General features: G+C 34.7%; 1 pseudogene across 1 annotated transcript in view; it reads right to left on the bottom strand.

Moving 5' to 3' along the window:
* Positions 1 to 210: 210 nt before the first annotated feature.
* Positions 211 to 21,121, bottom strand: part of LOC308632756 (enolase-phosphatase E1-like) — a 98,911-nt pseudogene continuing 78,000 nt past the window's right edge. Inside the window, exons 2-3 of the transcript in view lie at positions 3,714 to 4,134; positions 211 to 646 (exon numbers count right to left, since the gene is read on the bottom strand). The product of the transcript in view is annotated as an enolase-phosphatase E1-like (transcript). The remainder of the gene's footprint in view (positions 647 to 3,713; positions 4,135 to 21,121) is intronic.

The following is a 21,121-nucleotide window of genomic DNA, read 5'->3' as shown; positions in this document are numbered from 1 at the left end:
ACACTTTGCCCTCAATACGGGTGAGTGTTAGGGTCTTAAACTATTTCTACATATAGAGCATCTTTAAATAAGTTCTGTTTTCACTGAACTTATAAGACTTTTTTTCCCTCACTTATGTACCCAGGAAAATTAGTGAGCATACACATACGTATACTTGCATATATATGTATGTATATATAAGTTACTTTATCATTAGAATAAAACTAGACACTAGGGGGACAACAACTCTGAGGAACAGTTGGGTCTTCTGTAGAAATCTCTCTCTGTGCTGCTGAAGGATGTGATGAGGCTGTAGGAAGTTTTCTCATAATCTGTTAATCCTGCATTTCCAGCTGTCACTACCCAAGCTACATGCTCATCTGCTTCCCCAGCAGCACTGGTCTTTAAAGTCACATCTGTTGAAAACAAGATGTTGGTTGAGCATCCAATGCTGTTTGCAAACTTTCTATAACTCTCGCTCTCCACTTTGTGTCCAATCTTGGTATCAAAGTGACAATCAAAAAGCTCAAGAATATTGCCCTCTGTAGAATGCCCAAATAATAGCTTCTGAGCCTCTGCACTTCCAGAAGGATAGATAAACACCTTCATTCCAGCTTCTTTTCACTTCCTGACTGTTGGGATGACATCTTCAAAGAACTCTGCTTTCCTGGGATGAATCCCACTTGATCATGGTGCACAACCTTTTTGATATGTTTTTGTATTCGATTTGCCAGAATTTTACTGAGAATTTTTGCATCTATGTTCATTAGAGATATTGGTCTGAAGTTTTCTTTCTTTGATGTGTCTTTGCCTGGTTTGGGGATCAGGGTGATATTGGCCTCATAGAAGTGCTGCCTCTTTCTCTACTTCCTGAAATAAATTGGAGAGAATTGGTATTAGTTCTTCTTTAAAGGTCTTGTAGAACTCAGTGGTGTATCCATCCGGTCCTGGGCTTTTCTTGGTTGGTAAGCTTCTAATGGCATCTTCTATTTCATCACTTGATATTGGTCTGTTTAAATTGTCTATGTCTTCCTGATTCAATCTGGACAAATGATATGACTTAAGAAATTTGTCGATGCCTTCAATGTCTTCTATTTTTTTGGAATATAAGTTTTTAAAATAATTTTTAATTATCATCTGTGTTTCTGTAGTTTCTGTGTGATATTACCTTTTTCATCATGTATGCTGGTAATTTGAGTTTTCTCTTTCCTTCTCTTTGTTAGCGTACCTAAGGGTCTGTCAATTTTATTTATTTTTTCAAAGAACCAACTTTTTGTTTTGTCAGTGTAATTCATCACATCAATAGACTCAAAAATAAGAATCATATGATCATCCTGATAGATGCAGAAAAAGCATTTGACAAAATACAGCATCCATTCATGTTCAAAACACTAGAAAAACTAGGGGTTACACGAACATATCTAAACATCATAAAGTCTATCTATGCTAAGCCTCAGGCCAAAATCATTCTAAATGGAGAAAAAATAAAGGCATTCCCTCTAAAAACTGAAACAAGACAGGGATGCCCTCTTTCACCACTTCTATTCAACATAGTTCTTGAAATGATGGCCAGAGCAATTAGACAGATGAAAGAAATTAAAGAGATATGTATAGGAAAAGAAGAACTTAAATTAGCACTATTTGCTGATGATATGATTCTATACCTAGAAGACCCAAAAAGCTCCACCAGAAAACTTCTAGAACTAGTAAATGAATTCAGCAAAGTAGCAGAATATAAAATCAACACCCATAAATCAAATGTATTTCTGTATATCAATGACAAATCCTCTGAGAAGAAAATGAGGAAAACTACCTCATTTACAATAACCTAAAAAAATTAAGATACTTGGGAATGAACTTAACAAAAGAGGTGAAAGATCTATACAATGAAAACTATAGAACCATAAATAAAAAAATCAAAGAATACCTTAGAATATGGAAAAATCTACCTTGCTCTTGGATAGGCAGACTTACTATTATCAAAATGACCATACTACCAAAAGCACTATACAGATTTAATGCAATTCCAATCAAAATCCCAATGGCATTCCTTATAGAAATAGAAAAAGCAATCATGAAATTCATCTGGAAAAATAAATAAAGCAATCCTTAGCAGGAAGAGTGAAGCAGGTGCCATCACTATACCAGACCTTAAACTATATTACAGAGAAATAATAACAACAACAGCATGGTATTGGCACCAAACCAGACTGGTAGACCAATGGTACAGAATAGAGGACACAGAGACTAATTCACAAAACTACAATTATCTTATATTAGACAAAGGTGCCAAAAACATGCATTGGAGAAAAGATAGCATCTTCAACAAATGGTGCTTGGAAAACTGGAAATCCATATGCAACAAAATGAAATTAAACCCCTATCTCTCACCATGCACAAAACTCAACTCAAAGTGGATCAAGGATCTAGTAATTAAACCAGAGACTCTACATCTAATAGAGGAAAAAGTAGGCCCTAATCTTCATCATGTAGGATTAGGTGCCACTTCCTTAAATAAGACTCCTATAGCACAAGAATTAAAACCAAGAATAAATAAATGAGATGGAGACAAACTAAAGTTTCTTCTCAGCAAAAGAAACAATCTGTGATGTGTACAGAGAGTCTACATCCTGGGAGCAAATTTTTATCCCTCACACATCCGATAGAGCACTAATCTCTAGGGTATATAAAGAACTCAAAAATCCAAGCACCGAAAAAACAAATAACCCAATCAACAAATGGGCCAAGGACCTGAACAGACACTTCTCAGAAGAGGATATGCAATCAATCAACAAATATATTAAAAAATGTTCATCATCTCTAGCAATTAGAGAAATGCAAATCAAAACTACTCTAAGATATCATCTCACTCCAGTCAGAATGGCAGCTATTATGAAGACAGACAACAATAAGTGTTTGGGAGGATGTGGGGAAAAAGGTACATTCATACATTGCTGGTGGGACTGCAAATTGGTGCAGCCAATATGGAAAGCAGTATGGAGATTCCTTGGAAAACTGGGAATGGAACCACCATTTGACCCATCTATCCCTCTCCTCAGTTTATACCCCAAAGAATTACAAACAGCATACTACAGAGACACAGCCACATCAATGTTTATAGCAGCAAAATTCACAATAGTTAAACTGTGGAGCCAACCTAGATGCTCTTCAATGGATGAATGGATAAAAAAAAATGTGTCATATATACACAATGGAATTTTACTCAGCAATAAAAGAGAATAAAATCATAGCATTTGCAGGTAAACGAATGGCATTGGAGAAGAAAATGCTAAGTGAAATTAGCTAATCCCCCCAAAACAAATGCTGAATATTTTCTCTGATATAAGGAGGCTGACTCATAGTGGGGTAGGGAGCTGGAGCATGGGAGGAATTGATGAATTCTAGATAGGGCAGAGGGGTGGGAGGGAAAGGAAGGGGGCAGAGGATTAGCAAGGGTGGTGGAATGTGATAAACATCATCATCCAAAGTACATATTCATGAAGACATGACGAATTGGGTGTCAACCTACTTTTATAGAACCAGAGATATGAAAAATTGTGCCGTATACATGTATACAAATTGTAATGCATTCTGTTGTCATTTTTTTAATCAATCAAAAAAGAAAGAAAGAAAGGAAGAAAGAAAGGAAGGAAGAAAGGAAGAAAGCAAGCAAGCAAGCAAGCAAGCTAGCTAGCTCTGCTTTCATAAGTTCAGCTGTGAATGCTGCCTTCTACATGTGTCCCTGCAATTGTTTGAATGCTGTGGTCTTTTGGTCCATCACACAGTATCTATCACAGCCTGGATTATCCATTTTAGGTCATCTACCCTATTCCCAGATGCTGCAGGAATCGAAACAGCCCCATCCAGTGGGCATCTTTTTCAAGCTGTTTTCTCAAAAGATTGGCATCCTGTTGGCACTCCTCCTCTTCCCAATGTGTTTGCAGATACTCTTTAACATTTTCTTTGATGTAAGAAAATAAATGTCCAGATGCTACCATGGAAATCAGTTTGCTGGTAGGGAGGATGGAGGGCGGCACCGGCTGCACCCCAAGAGAGTGTTGGGTTTCTGAGAGCCCTGCAACAATCTGGCGACCACGGGGGACCTGAAGAGTGCAGGAGAGGATACCTCCATGGACCAGCAAGTGGAGAGGACCTCTGTCCAGGGGTCAGAACTCAATGCTGCAAAGGAGCAGGCCTATCTATTTATTTTTAGGTGATGCTGAGCATCCAACTGAGTGCCTCATGTGTGCTAGTCAAGCGCTGTACCACTGAGCTACATACCAGCCCCCAAAGGTACTTCTTTTCTTTTTTTTTTTATTGGTTGTTCAAAACATTACATAGTTCTTAATATATCATATTTCACACTTTGATTCAAGTGGGTTATGAACTCCCATTTTTACCCCGTATACAGATTGCTGTATCACATCAGTTACACTTCCACTGATTTACATATTGCCATTCTAGTGACTGATGTATTCTGCTGTCTATCCTATTCTCTACTATCCCCTCCCCTTTTCTCTCTCTACCCCCTCTACTGTAAATCATTTCTTCCACTTGTATTATTTTTCTCTTACCCCTCCTTTCCTCTTATATGTAATTTTGTATAACCCTGAGGATCACCTTCCATTTCCATGTGATTTCCCTTCTCACTCCCTTTCCCTCCCACCTCTCATCCCTGTTTAATGTTAATCTTCTTCTCAAGCTCTTCGTCCCTACCCTGTCCTTGGTTAACAAACATGGAGGGAAATGAATTACAGTAGATGGGGTAGAGAGAGAAGATGGGAGGGGAGGGGAGGGAGGATAGTAGAGGTTAGGAAAGGTAGCAGAATACAACAGTCACTAATATGGTAGTATGTAAAAATGTGATGTGTATCCGATGTGATTCTGCAGTCTGTATTTGGGGTAAAAATGGGAGTTCATAACCCACTTGATTCTAATGTATGAAATATGATATGTCAAGAGCTTTGTAATGTTGTGAACAACCAATAAAAAAATAAACTCCCCTTATATCAAAGCAGTCATTTGGCATTTGTTTTTTAAGGATTGGCTAGCTTCACTTAGCATAATCTGCTCTAATGCCATCCATTTCCCTCCAAATTCTATGATTTTGATAATATCAGTATCTCTTGCTTGTGTGATAAGCAAATGAATTGTCAGGATTATCTGAAGGTGTCATAGATGAGGTGTGAGCAACCTCTGAGTGTGTGGGAGGGAGAAGGGGGTGAGGTGCAAGTGAAATTGAGCCAGCACCTTCAGCTGCTTTGAAGTGGTTTTTGTCAAACAGAGCTGTGAATCAGCAGGTGTACCACACACCTCCTTGACACTTGTGCCTGCAGAACCGTGAAAGTGGGGTACTCAAAAGAAAACCATCAGCTGATTTTATAAAGGGGAAAAAAATACTGCTGGTTAACTTTATCTCTCAGAGGTAGGACCTCAGGATAATAACTTCCATTTAATCTCTTTCCAATCTGGAAAGAATAAACTTGGATCAGTGCTTTAGAGGGTGAAGTGGAGATGTGTTAAGATGAGTAGCCTTGAGCTTAAGTAACATTATAAGAACTTGGACCACATTTGCAAATGTTGCTATCCTTCCAAAGAAATCCTGCCTCTCCTGCATCACTGGTGTGAGTATAAGTGGATAAAAACCATTGGGAGTAACATTTGACATGGCTATCATATTTTAGACAACTCATCTCTGTGGAAGAATTTGTCTGCTGGGAATTTAATATGTGAATTTTACTCACACGTCTATGTATTTATCAATGTGGTCATTGAAGCATTATTTTTATTCACAAAGAATTGAGAAAAGCCTTAATGACAACTAATGAGGAATATTCAGTAATTCACGATACTTTTGTAAAATGAGTATATTATGTAGACATTGAGAACAGACTGCACATTTATGTGTAGTCAATATGAAAAGACACCAGAAATATTTGAAGTGAGAAAGGAAAGTTGTAATCCTCAAAGTATATATGATATTAAATTTGTTACTCAAACACAGGCAGAGCTTTTTAATTTTTAAATCAACCTAAGTGCATGTAATTTGTAAAGATAATTAATGACAGGTCAAAATGAAAAACACCTGCTGTCACTTACTCTTGATAGAATTGCCCCTGTAAAAAGTTACAGTTTTCTTCAGAGGATCCACCCTTATGAATTCTGGTCGGAGACTCATATTTAAAATGCTATTAATTTCTTTTGCCCACAGCATACTAATTTACATGACATTCCACTTAGGCGTTCTCACTGGTCCCTGAGAATTTTATATAAACTTCAGCTACTACCAAGGATATCTGCCTATTCATTTGAGTTGCTGGTCGTTGTCCCCAAGCTGAATTTCACATTCTTCATGGAGTCCATATTTTAAGTCAGATAATCCATACGTAAAATACTGCAATGAATCACATTTTCCAAATTTGTGAACATGCTTCCAGCTCCCTTCACAAAAAAGATAGCATAGAAGTATAAGTGCTATTTTATTTATATTAATTAGTAATACAGGCACCCTCTCATTCCATATCCAATTAGCATATAGATCAAGTTTTCCCTCTGTGGTGCTTTGACTCTTTGTTTTCCTCTCAACTTGAAGTCCTGTGTATACTTGGGTTAGTTTGTTCTAAAGGGGAGTATCTACTCTTCAGATAAAGTACAAGTATGAGGTCATTCACTAAGATTACACTTCAAGGCTGTACATGCACAGGTCAACAGGTGGTGTTTATAATTGTGCACACATGCTTGTGAGGGGACCCCAGGCAGCCTCAGAGTGTTCCATGGAAACCAATCAATCTCTCTTCCTCAGCAGTAAGCTAGACTTCCCAAATGGCAGTTCTTATTTTCTAGTCTAACTTGTTTCTTTTCAATTCACAAGTTCCCTAGTATAAACTAAACCCTAGAAAGATGTACTGGTACAGTTCCAGAGTTCGCCACCTCTTAGACAGAAATTCAGTCTTGTTCCATGATTACTAAGGTGATGGGATAGCTTTGCAAAGCGTAAAAACCTTGTTATGCCCTAGTTTTTTGAACAATCAGATTGTACAATCTACATCCACCTAGTGCTTGGGATAATAGGTGATTATATGTTTATGCCAATATGGTGAAATAGCTAGCATGTCTCTTGTCAAACAAGAATAAAAAAATCAGTCTGGCAGGCATTTCTCCTGGTAAGACACACTGCTGCATGTGTAAAAGAAAGATGTATAAATATATGTGTGTACATATGTAAATACATGTACTTGCTTTTGCAAAGAACATTACATCTGGGATGTATAAGAAGCAGTTTATAGTGGTACTGCTGAGAGGTGGGAATGAAAAGTTTGGAGAACTTTTACTTTCCATTTTTAGCTCCTGCACTGTTTTATTTTTAATGTAATTTAATTATATAATTTTATAATCATAATTGAAAAACAAGGGCTTTCTTAAAATAATTTTTTAGTTGTAGAAGCACACAATATCTTTATTTTTATTTATTTATTTTTATCTGTTGCCACGGATTGAGCCCAGTGTCTCACACGTGCTAGAAAAGTGCTCCACCACTGAGCTTTGACTCCAGCCTGCTTTTTTTTTTCTTATTGTAATTAAAAAGAGGAGGATGGGGGGGAACCCTGTCTCATAGAAATTCCTGGATATTTGTATGCAATTACTGGCAGGGTTGAATCTGCTTGGAAATCAACTTGTTCAGAGTTACAAAGAAGTTCCCTTAGATTTGATATCATGTCAAAACCCATCATAATATGCTTTGCATTTAAATTGCACTTTTTATTTTTGAAAAATAAGTCCAAGCATATAACACACATACTCATCCCTGCCCCCACCAACAATTGTTTCTCTTTCATTTTAACAAATCTATAGAATTTAACACTCTACTAGGTAGACTTTGAGTATGCATTTGTCATAAAGACAAAGTGGGATGTGAATATATCAAGCAATGAGAATGTAAATGAACAAATATGCCACTGATATCACCTGAGGCCATACATAATCCTGAAGGATTTTCTGGGACTGAAAACATTTGGAGACCTGCCTTTAAGGGAATCACATTCAGAGTCTGAGACACTTTTTAAGTAAGCTAAGCTGAATTAAATCTCCATCTTTGAGAGTGGATTTGCTATTCAGCAACGGCAAAGTCCTTGCAGCCATGTCTATGTATAAATTGACCAATCATGGTAAAACACAAATAGTTTGACAACAAAGTGTATGTGTGCATGAATTAGTTCTGCTCTTTTGTAAGTCAGTCTTGATGACTCCAAAGTCCATGTAAGGAATTAAATGTTCCAGCTTTAAGTATCAGGTGTTATATGTCTCCAGGAGCATTGCAAGTTAAGCAGGGATGCTTCTGTTTAAGGATAACTAGCAGAGTCTCTTGCTTTATGCTGGCATATATTGATGTGTGATTCTGGTGGAGGAGAGCCCTCTGCTTTGATGCATAAATCAGGAAACTGCAAGAAATTTGCATTGCCAGAAACTTTCCAACCTGAAGTCAGAACTTTCATATCATTAAATTGATCCACTGATACTTGTTTTGATTAAAGCACCAGCTAACTCATAACAGCATCTGTACTCAGTGATATAACTCAAACAAGCATAATGAATGCCTATCTTTTAATTTTTTATGAAAAGGCTTCATAATATATAATTAAGATGTTTTTTACATGTTCTACTGATGAACCATCTGCAGGTATGACATTTAGCATCTGTACTTAAAAGTAGCCACCTGTTACAGTCTGGTAATCCTGACAGTGAATCATTTCAGATAAATAGAATTTGGGATCATTTGGATTCAGGGTTTTTCATGAATCTATCATATTCTTGACACTTACTATTTTATTGCAGTCTATCTTTTTTTTTTTAAACTCACATCCATTAAGAGATCTAGTCAACTATACTTGTTTTCAAGCTAGGAAAGCCTTGGTAAATGTACAGCAAGAGAAATTTTTTTTAGAGAACCGAAATTCACTCTTTCCTCCTTCTTCCCTCTTTATTAAAGTCCTATCATATCTGCATTCAAGTACTCAAAATTTTCAATCTTTGTTTGTGTCATCAATTTCAAAACACACATACTCATCCCTTTCAGATTCTTGCCTCACTTTGAAACGCAAAAAAGATTATGGCATTCAAGAGTTATTTGCATCAGATAAGTAAAGGGATCAAAATTTTACACTAAAGGGGAAAATTGCTAATAATATAAGTTTTTTTTAGAATGAACTAAGAATACAGTTTTAGAGGTATTTGTAGTTCTTTGGGAAAGTAAGTATTATTCCAGAATTTATAAATTTCTGGGCACAACCAGGGAGATAGCAAAAGCTACTCTGCCTCCACCTGAGCATAATCTCACTTTTTAATTGATAGATCAGAGGTCAGCCTTATAGAGCCTAGTCACCCTTCACATTCTATGGCAATAAGGTACCATAGAGGATAAACAAAACAAAAGCAATCATAATAATATCTACCTAAAGGTGGGTTTTTTTTATTGGTTGCTCAAGATAATACAATGATCTTGACATATCATACATTTGATTCAAATGGGGTATGAATTCTTATTTTTCCACGTGTACAGATTGCAGGATCACATTGGTCATACAGCCACATTTTTAAATTTGTTATCTTCAAGAAAACACAAGATAGTGTCATAAATATTTTAAGTAAATTATAGGTCAACAAATAAATTCATTATATGTAAGCAGTGGTTGTTTAGTTTTGGACTAAAATGTCCCTAAAAATTCATGTGTTAGAAGTATGGTCCCCAGTGCAACAAGGTTCAGAGGTGGGACTTTTAAGCAATGATCAGATCATGAGGAATCTGATTTTACCAGTGAATTGCTTCATTTGAATGGATTCACCAGGTGGTGGTGAGACCATAGGTAGCTGGGACATGGTTGGAGGAAGTAGTCACTGAGAGCATTGCCTTAGGATTGCATCTGTCCTGGGCCCCTTCCTCTCTGTTTTCTGTCTGCCATGAACTAAGAAGCTTTCCTCCACCATGACTTTCTGCCTTAAAGTGAGCAGACCATGGACTGGAACCTTTGAAACCATGAGATTAATGAATCTTTCCTCCTCCGTATTGTCAGTGTCAGGTATTTTCTTACAGCAATGAAAAACTAAGACAGTTGTATATTATACATGAGACAAAACCCAAACCAAACCAAAACAAAAAACACCCAAGTTTATATGCTGGTTTCCTGTATAAGGGCTTTTGCTGATCAGTACAGAAAAATCAACTCTTCCTATTGAACTTCAATATAGCACCCTGACTACTTTCCCATTAGAGAACACATGATTGTTTTGTTGTATTTAAAATATTTTATATACCACTATCTTGCAACTCAACAGAAAGTTTTGAGAATTCAGGGACCTTGTGAGAGATTAATTTTTACATATACACATTCCTCAATGTGTATTCTTTATACTCTTAATTCCTTACACTCTCACTTGAGTGTGTGTTTAAGGAGACAATAACATAAAGATAAAATTAACCCTGGAAGAAAGGCTTATTGAGTACCAATTGAAGAAGATGCCATACGCGTAGGGATCAAGCTGTATGTGAAGATCACAAATGATAGTAGGTAACATGATCACATTGTAACATATTCTTGGAGGCAGAGTAGCTGGGGAGAGTTGATTCACGTCTTCATCTGCCATGCACTACAAGGCAAATGCTTACAAAGAAGGGTGAATTTACCTATACTGTTCAAACCTCTCTTTTCTCTCTGAGATTGTTGTATAGAATTTAAACGATGTGTGGTGTAGATCCACTATATTTACACATGTGCATATAGTTCTTTATCAGATCTCTTTGATTATTGTATTAAGTTTTTTCATCTTCCCAAACTATGTAGCATTGTTTACAGAAACCACACAGAAACAAATGATATTTATTAGACATTTAAATAACTTTTTGAATTATTCATTTCATCAAAAATAAAACATTGAAAAAATTGTATGTGTCTAGATTGTGCTAGTCAGTGGTCATCTAGCAACTTAAGACATAGTGAATAGTAGGGGCTGAATAGCTCTGGATAAGGGACTAAGAATATGCAGTCAAAGCCAAAATGGTTTATATAATTATATACACATAACTATATATATTACACATATGGCTATATATAAATTTATTATTATATATTACTTTATATATAACATACATACATTTAACATATAGATGGTTATATATAGTTATAGTTAATACAGAAGTTATAGTTAAGGTAGTAGTTTAGTTAAGGTAGTAGTTTAATAGTAGGTTAGTTTTTTTGTGTGCGTATGTATACATATATGTTATTATGTATATACCATATATAATCATTATATGGTATGATTGGTGAACTACATATGATTACATGTATATTTACAAATGTGTAGTTTTCTATATACTGTTTAGTGCAGTTGGGTTATGCATGCACACCCATATATATTCTGGTTTTGGTGGAGTTCTGAAGATCACTCATTTGTTCAGTAATTTGCTTAAAGTACATGTGTGACTAAGCCTATAACTATACTTATGGCTGAGGTTCATCACAATAAAAAGGAAACACAACAGGATCAACAAAGAAAAAAGATAAAGGTGGACCCAGGAAAGAAATACACAGAGTTCTGATTTTCCTCTCCCTCCAGTGATAAATATGCTCCTTTCTCCATTAGTTAAAAATATACAGTAATATGTGTGCAATGTTTCTGCCAAAGGAAGTGTATTGAAACCATCAGCCAAGATTTATTGGATGATGTTCACATAGGCACTTATAACACATAACAAAATGTCAGACTCACAGGAGAAGAGGTATTTACATCAACCACCTTATTTGTGCAAATAACCTAGATATACTGAGAGACAACTCACATTATCAGTTAGGAGATGGTTTAAACACCAACTTTCCATGTGACAGCAATGACAGTTTTGTAAAAACAAAACAAAACAAAACAAAACAAAAAAAAACTTATGAAGATAGCCACTTCATGTGTATTATATTAAATAATTTCTGTAGTCCATCTCCTTGGCTCTTGGCCCTTAGCAAGGTGTCTTTATAGTACAATTCTTATCAGTAGTACAAATGCAGAATTGTGAAACTACCCTGTCATATTATTCTCAGTTATTCCATTTGGTGCCTAGATTTAGCCATTTAAATCAAATCACATGAACTTCGAAGGCCTATCTTAAAAATCTATGTGTCTTTCTCTAGTTTCCTTGTACGTGTTCTAAGGCATCAGGTACATGCCACCTCTGGCAGTAAGTAAGTTGAAGCTGACTTGAGACAATTAAAGTTGAGACACAGTGTCATGACATTTAGGGTAAATTTAAGAGATATAATCCAAGAGAGCATTCATCATATCTTCAGAAAGAGTGCATGTCAAACAGGATATATGCCAAAATCAGGCAGTAGAAACTAGTAGAGTCCCCAGTGTGTCTCCCCACCCATATAACTTCCTACCCTCATGTGTCCAGTTCTATGGCATCACATCAACTCCATGATGACAGTTGATGTCATCTGGACTGAGTTCTTCCTGGTGTTCTGTCTGTAGAGTGGGGGTATTTGGCCACATCCTGTTGTTTTATGGTCAGAGGTGTCAGAATCTGGTAAAGTTCTAAGCAATCAAGGCAGCCTTGAAAAACACTTTAGAAACTCAACACAGAGAGTTTTTCTTCATGAAGAAGAGAAATCTTCTGATCCTTGTTCTATTTTAATTCTGGATGGAGCTAATTTTTAACGTGAAGTATTATATCTTTTCTTCTTGGTTAAAGTCATTCTATTAATTTTCTCCTGCTGCCATAAGACACTCCCACAATTTAACTGCATCGAGTAATATAATTTATTATGTTATACTTCTGGAAGATAGAAGTCTGAAATGAATTATGCTGGATGGACTAACATCAGGGTGTTGGTAGTTGTAATCCTGTCTGTCTGAAGGCTCTAGGCTAGAACCTATTTCCTGGCTTTTTTGCACTTTCCTTGTTTCAAGGGTTCTTCCTGTATTTTTAAATTCAGTAACATTTTTTTTTTCTGATTCTTCTCCTGCCATAGCATCTTTCTCTGACTGATTGTAGTAGCAAAACATCTAAAACATCTTCTGATTTTTCTTTTTTTTAGTTGATGATGGACCTTTATCTTTTATTTATTTATTTTTATATGTGGTGCTGAGAATAGAATCCAGTGCCTCACACACACTAGGCAGGTGCTCTATCACTGAGCTACAACCCCAGCCCACATACTCTGATTTTAACAACTCATGATTAGATTGGGCCATCTGGATAATCCTGGATCATAACCGAAAAATCCATTTTAACATTGAAGGTACCATATTTTACTTAGTGCATAGGTTTTGGGGGACATCATTCAACCTTCCTGAACCTACTTAAATTATATGTTGATTTAAACACAGCACCTCCATGACTTTGCTGCCCCAGTTCTTGCAAAAATCTCTTCTTTATTTCTTCTCTAAGTCTCTAGAAGTCATTTTCATGTGGTCCTGAACACTTTTGCTACCAAAGCTCTGCTAATTACTTCTCTTCTCAGTTTCCACATAAACCGATTTCTGTTAGGCTAATCATATCAGGTTTTCTGAAATGTCTAGAATCTCAGTAGAGAAACAGCTCTGCTCATGACATAGAGAAAAGGTCATGACTGTGAAGCTGGCTTTTAGGAAAGTTTCTATAATTACCTGTGATGGATACATAAAGAAAGAATATAATTCATGCTAACGGAGGAGAAAACTTAGTAAGAATTTGAGTAGAAATGTTAAATTGTTGAAGTTTTATGGATCCAATGATTCTCTTTGTAGACTATGCATCTCACATGTTTACTATTGTAGTCAAATCTGTATGCAGTGGAAGGCAGTGACCCTCCATATAGCATGTTCTGAAAGATAATTGAGAGGTCTATCATACTTATGCAAAACTACTAGGTGTAGGCCTCAGGCATTTCTCTTTTTAGTAAACTCCCAGGGACATGTGATATGCTTTCTCTTTGATTTATAGCAATTTCATTAGATGCTAAGATTAATTTGGAAAATAGTTCCTTGAGGGATTAGAACTCATGATTTCATAAAGATTGAAACACATCACCTTTGCTCCAGGAGAGGCAAGTTCTGGTGACCACTTAAGAAGTGTTGGCTGTGTCACAGTTCAGGACCTCTGTGCCCACAGGGTCCATAATACAAAAGACAAAAATGTCCTGTGGTTTCAAAAACCATATGGTATTAGACTGGGAGCAGAAATTCTGTTACTCAATTTCTGTATCCTTGGCCAGGTGGGCCTAATGAGTAAAGTAAGGTCTCTGAGCCATGTGATCACTGTGCAGATTGACTTCATATACCAACTTGATGTGGCCATGAGCTGCCTAGACATTTTGTTAAACATGATTTCTCACTTTGTTTATTAGGACATTTCTGGATTAAATTTACCTTTAAATCAGTAACATGAATAAAACATGTTGTCTTCTCCAGTGTAGGTGTGCCCCAATCAACTCATTGAAGACCAGTGTACAATAAAAAGCTGAATAATAATAAAGAATTCTTTCTTTATGCCTGACTATTTTCAAGAGAGGATGTTAGTCTTCTGCCTTTGAACTTGTGGTAGGACTAGAGTTGATGAGCTGTACCGGATCTCCAGCTTGCAAATTATGGACTTCTCAATCTGTGTAATTGTATGAGCCAATTTCTCATGGTAACTTTGTATATCTGTATGTCTATGTATGTATATTTGTCCCTATGTATTCTGTTTTTCTGAATATCTATGCTATAGATATATAGATTTATGCTATACCATTACCAAAATCCTTTTTATCCCAAATATTCTGTTATGCCTTAGAAGATTGGTCTGGTGGGTCTGAATAAGTATTCCTCCTATGATTCCAAAGCTATGTTCTGTACTTTGTTTTATCAGCACACTTTCCACACTGTATTATAATTGCTTGCCAATTGCTATCTTGCTCACCAAACCTCAGGTAGTCTTCAGGTCAGGAACCATTTCAATCATATTGATTGATCCATTTTTGGTATCTGGCACGTTTCTGAAAAATAGTAAATTCATATTGAGAATTTGCTAAAAGAGTAAATGTAATTGAATTTCTAATTTTAATTTAATTTTGATTTTATTTAGTACATAGTGATTGTACAAATTAATGGGATTTATTGTGACATTTCTATACATAAATCAAAAGTGCTTCTAAAAAAATAGCAACAAAATTTTCCTTCTAACTTAACAGGTTGCCAAACATTATTCATTGAAAACTTATACTCGTGTTATCACATTTCCACCTACATTTTACCATTTGAAGAATCAGCCAGGGAACACAATTGTAGGATTTTGTCTTTCTGGGGCCAAATTCATGTCAAACATTTTATAAGTGAGGAAATTGTGTAGAAGAAGATATTTGCTACAAGTCATTCACAAAATATATTTTTTTTTACTTGGTAGATCATTTTTCTTTTTCTATTATTATCATAGGTCCGTGAGGTTATTCTAGCCTAACCCCTGCACATAGGCACACAACACAACAGGCATTTTATAAACATGTTTTGAAGGTGCCCAATTGATTCACTTAAGAAATCTAGAGGAAAATAAGACATGCAAGTTTTCCTACAATACAAGTTGATACAGAGTATGTCAGGATATATATTTTAAAATAGAGAAGAAATAGAGATTATCTCGAAAGAGATTTAATACATACGGATATCTTTCTACAAATATATCATTATTGTTGTCCTTGACATGAAACAATTGGAGACATAGGTAGTGAGGGGAGAATCTGTCATAGGATGACCAAACTTTCAGCACTAACTCCAGATAAGACCAGGGCAAACAAGAATTAGTTGGTCATCTGAGGATAAGTTATTTCATGAACTTCTTGCTTATTTCATGAACTTCTTGACTATATTTGGAGATTGCTTGGGGAAAGATGTTAGAGATGGGAAATTAGGTCTAAGAAAAACTATCAAACAAAAATGAACAACATAATAGGAGATGAGTTTCATGACCCAAACAAAGCATTCTGGGTACCAGAAAGCCAAGAGCAGAGAGCGGCAGGAGTGCCTAGGATTTTATGCGGATAATTTTGTTTCTTAATTATACACATGACATAATACACATGTGATAATAGATTATCACTGGACAGAAGTCTGCAGAGCATGACATTAAACTACTCCTTCTTTTTCCACAGCTAACCAGTCTTTACAATGTGATGTATATCCTTCCTGAAGTTTCCTGATGCATTACATATATTTTTTTTTTTCATTTCTTCCTCTTCACATTTGTTTTGTGATTTTTCTGTTTTCAATTAAGGTCTGTTTTTTGAGATGTTTTCACAAGTCAATTCCTAAAGATCAACTCATTTTTCAAAAACCTAGTGTTGTATTTTACAAAATATTTTATAAGATGTGTGATGATTTAGTTAACTATTGACCAATTGATGGTGTCTTGATTTTTTTAATATTTTGAAAATAATAAGTAATAATTCAAGAGGCATTTTTATACATATATATGCACAGAATGAAGAATCTCTGTGTGATAGTAATAACAAAATTCTAATTAACATGTATTTGTTACTTATTATGTGTCAATCTCTGTTATGCATTTTGTATCCTGCTTAATCTTTACAATAGTTGTGAGTTAATATGATTATTCCGGTTTTAACCAAATGAAGAGATTGCAGTTCAGAGGTGTTAAGCCCTACAAAAAGGTTAAACTGGAAGAAAGAGATGGAGTTGGGGGACACAACACAAGAGCACAGTCCTCCATGTTGGGCCAGAAGTGCAATTGTTTGGTACAGTTTGTCTCTAGAAATCATTAAGTAAATGAAAGCCTACCTTATTTATATTTGTTTATTTTTGGCAAAACTTTCCTCTTCTAACTAAACAAGATGTTGGTCAGTCTCATTTAGAAGCTTACTTAGTTTTTCATGCACTTGACATTTCTCTTCTGATAAAGCATCCAGTGTACACAAAATACAATTTTTTACTTAGCTTTATAATGTCAAATTGCTTTTGAAAGAGGCCATAACAAGTGCTTTTCTCAGCCACAATGACTGAGCTAAACATTTTCCAATATTTTTGATTATGTATGATATCATCTCAAAAATTTGTTGATCTATTGAGGGAAAAGTGATATTACTTCCTATTTTAACTTGCATTTATTTTAGTAACTACCATGTTCAATTTATGCTACTTATAATTTTCATTCATGAAATTTTTGTTTTTATCTTTTGTTCAATTTCTGTCTTTGACTTTTTAAAATAAAAATCCCTTATATATTTTTTATACTGTTCCTATTTTATGTATCTTTCAAATATTTTATTTTATTGTTATGTTTTGTATGCTGTGATGAGGATTGAACTCAGGGCCTCATACACACTATGCAGGTGCTTTAACCACTAAGCCACATGCCCAGTTTGTTTTCCAAATGTTTTATAAAATTGAGTTAATTCATTTAGTTAAGGCATAGAAGTGAAAGTGTTACTATCAACTAGGGTACTAACACTCTTTCTAGGATTGGCTAGACTGTAGATAGAGAAATTAAAGGTTCTGATTGTGGTTCTTTTAGATTCAAAGATTCTTCTTCCATATTTCTTTTTTGCACTGTAGCTTTAAATATTTAGCTGAGAACCCACTGAATAGAGTGCAGCAAAATGTGTTTTGAGACTGATGATAACATCAGGAGTTCTTAATAGGCCTATGTATCCAACACAGTAACTGTTAAGGGAAGTTAGCAGTCACTATTAGGCCTATTGAGAACTCTTGATGTTATCATCATTCACTGTTTAATTTTACATGGTTTTAAACCAAAACTCTGTTTTCAGTTTGAAGCACATGATATTGAATAGACAAGATGTATTTCCTAAATTTAAGAAACTGCTGTTTGTTCTTTAATAAGTTGAATCCAGTAGCAGGTTAACAGAATTAAAATAATCTTCTTTTTCTTTAGTCAGTTTAGGAATCATTAACCTTAACAGAACATATGTAAGGGATACCCCCTGTCAAAGTTATAACCCCAAATTCCCAATGCTATTAGAATATATGATTTCCTATAACAGAATAAATACAATGGTTACAGAATACTAAGTTTTTCAATACTTGGGAAATCAACTCTCTATCATTTTAAATGTAACCTATAATGGATCTTTAGTTAGAAAGCTTATAGAAGGCTAGAAATCTATTAATACAATTGTTTTTGAAACTAGAGCTTATAAACTCAAACTTGAGTTGAAGACTGTAAAATACCAGTTTCTGAAATAACAGAACAAACTATAAAACTAACATAAATGATAATTAGTAATATAAAATTAATTGATATTTGCAAGCAAGTGGTAATAAAAAGTTTGAGTACATACACTACCTCCCATGAAGGTTTAATTTCTATAGGATCTGTTCTTCTATAGCAAATAAGTAAATAACTGGTTATTAAAATGGAATATAATGTTATAAAGTATGATATTACATGTAAATGGTGTGTTATTTAAATATAGACCATGATGAATTAAAGGTGGAAATTACAAATAATATAGTAACCATGTAAATTAAAATACATGTAAGTTAACTAATGGGGACAGAAATCAGGTTAGTAATTTCTGGAGACCAGGGTAAAGGAAAGTGTGACTTGGGAAGGAGTGGGAGAAATCTGTGGGGGCAATGGAAATCTTTATAATTTTGATTGTGGCTGCAGTTTTAATATTATATATAATATTTTCAAAATTCATCCAGTTGTGCAGCTTGAATTGAAGATCTTTACCATTGTGCTACATGGTTTATAAGAAAAAAAGTTAAAAAAACAATCACAAACAAAATAATAGATGTCATCCTATAAATCCTTGGACTGGTTGATATTACTGGTCAATTTTCTCAACTATTTAATGAAGGAATTGTATCACAGACATACAAACTATCAAAACATGAAAAATAATCACTTCCTATTTGATTTATGATTCCAGTAATAACTTGTTGCTAGAACTAAATAAACATACTTGAAAAGAAGATTACCAAGAGCAATATCCTTCCTAAACACAGATGCAAGAATCCATTAAGAATACTAGCAAATTGAATCTAGCAAAATATTTAAAAAAACAATCCAACTTAACCAAGTAAAGATTATCCTTGAATTTATGGTTTACTTAACATTAAAAGGAGAAATAATATTATTCAACATGTTAAGGTAATAAAGTATAAATATAATTATCTCATTAAATTGCAAAAGAGTATTTAATAAATTTAACCCCATCGTGAATTAAAAATAAATTCTCTCAGCAATTTAGATATTGAAAGGGAAGCTCCTCATCTTAATACTGAACATGGAAAAAAAATAGCAGCTAACATTATACTTCATGGCAAGTGACTGAATGTTTTTTACCTAAGGTCAGAATCAAAGCAAGGATGTTTCCAGTCCCTGCTTCCATGCTTCTGTTGAGTATTGTATTGCATATCTGAGAAAAGAGAAATAAGCAAAGCCAGGAATCACGATAGGCTGATTGGAAAGCAAGCATCTGTGCACATCTGTTCTGATTACGTACTTTGAAAATCCTAAGGAAGCAATGCTGGAGGAGTTGCACGCACCTGATTTCAAAACTTACTGCAGTAGTAGAGTAATCCAAACAGTATGCTATTGATGTAAGAAGACAGATCAATGGAATAGAATAGACTCCAGAAATAGACTCTTGTTTGTATGATCAATAGGTTATTGACAAAGTTGGGAGGCCATTGAATGGCAAAGACACAGAGTTTTTCATAAGTAATGTTGAAACAACTGAATATTCTTCTGAAAAAATACACTATTAACCTCACAGCATGAAAAATTAACTTGAAATTAATTAATCATAGACCTAAATTCAAAGGCAAAAACCATAAATATCTTAAAAGAAAACACAATAAAAAGGTTTTGTGACCTAAGAAATGACAAATAATAAATCCTCAAAGTAAAATATGGAATTCGTCCAAACTTAAAAGCTTTGCTCTTTAAAGAAACAATTAAAAGGATAAAGGCAAGCCACAAAATGGAAAAGAAAACTGTATTATTTATATACAAATAAAAGAAAAAAACTCAGACTATGTAATAAACATTAACATATAAGTAAACACAATACTAAAATATCTCACCTGATCTCAGTTTAATAGTGATAAAGATATACAAATGGCCAGTAAATACGTGAAAAGATGTTTCGAATAATTATTTATTAGATAGTTGCAAATTAATATGCCATAAAACACGTCAATGACTAGAAATAACACTTGATTCAGTGGAACTTCAAACATTGCTGGTGGGCATGTAATAATTCACAACCACTTTGGAAAAAAATTTGGCAGTTTTTTTCTTACCAAATTAAGCATAAACTTACCATAGGATCCAGGATGACACAGGTTTCTCTCAAGAGAAAATAAAATATGTTTTACATAAATTGTACCCAAATATTCATGGCAATTTTATTCATAAAAACCAATACATGGAAACAACCTAAATATCAATCAGCAGGTGAATAGATGCTGCAGTCTGGCTGGCAAAGTAACCAGGGGGTGACAAGCAACTTGTGAAGATTGATACAGCAGGAGCAGGAGCTGCTTTATTGTAGGACAGTAGAGGTGTATATACATTACTGAATACACAGCTTGACTCAATTTAGCATCATCCAGTTACAGCAATCAGTCATTAAGGAATCCTCATCATCTTAATAATTATACACAGCTTAACTTTATTAACATCATTGGATACAGCAGTCAGTCATTAAGGAATCTCCATCATCTTAATGGCTCCCTGGCATTACTTCTCAAACCACTCCTCTTGGCAAAGTGCCAGGTGCCATCTTGACTTGTCTGTGGTCCTCAACAAATAGAGAAGAAAATTGCAGTCTATGTAAGGACTCAGTAATAAAAAGGAAGGAACTGCTAAGAAAGCTAAATATGGATGAATATCAAAACTGTGCTGCATGACTAAAGACAGATACCAGAGTACTCAACATATTATTAAATTATATTTAATTCTATGAAAGTAAAAGTAATCCCTGTAACAAAAATTACAACTGTAGTATTTGTACTCAAAGGGGAGTAAGAAAGATTTTGAAGGGAAGGAAAGATACATTTTTTTTTATGAGAGAGAGAGAATTTTTTAATATTTATTTTTTGTTTTCGGCGGACACAACATCTTTATTTGTATGTGGTGCTGAGTATCAAACCCAGC

This window comes from Spermophilus citellus (genome assembly GCF_964194105.1).
Source record: "Spermophilus citellus genome assembly, chromosome: 13".
In the NCBI taxonomy this organism is placed as follows: domain Eukaryota; kingdom Metazoa; phylum Chordata; class Mammalia; order Rodentia; family Sciuridae; genus Spermophilus; species Spermophilus citellus.
This window is presented reverse-complemented; position numbering and strand designations above follow the sequence as displayed.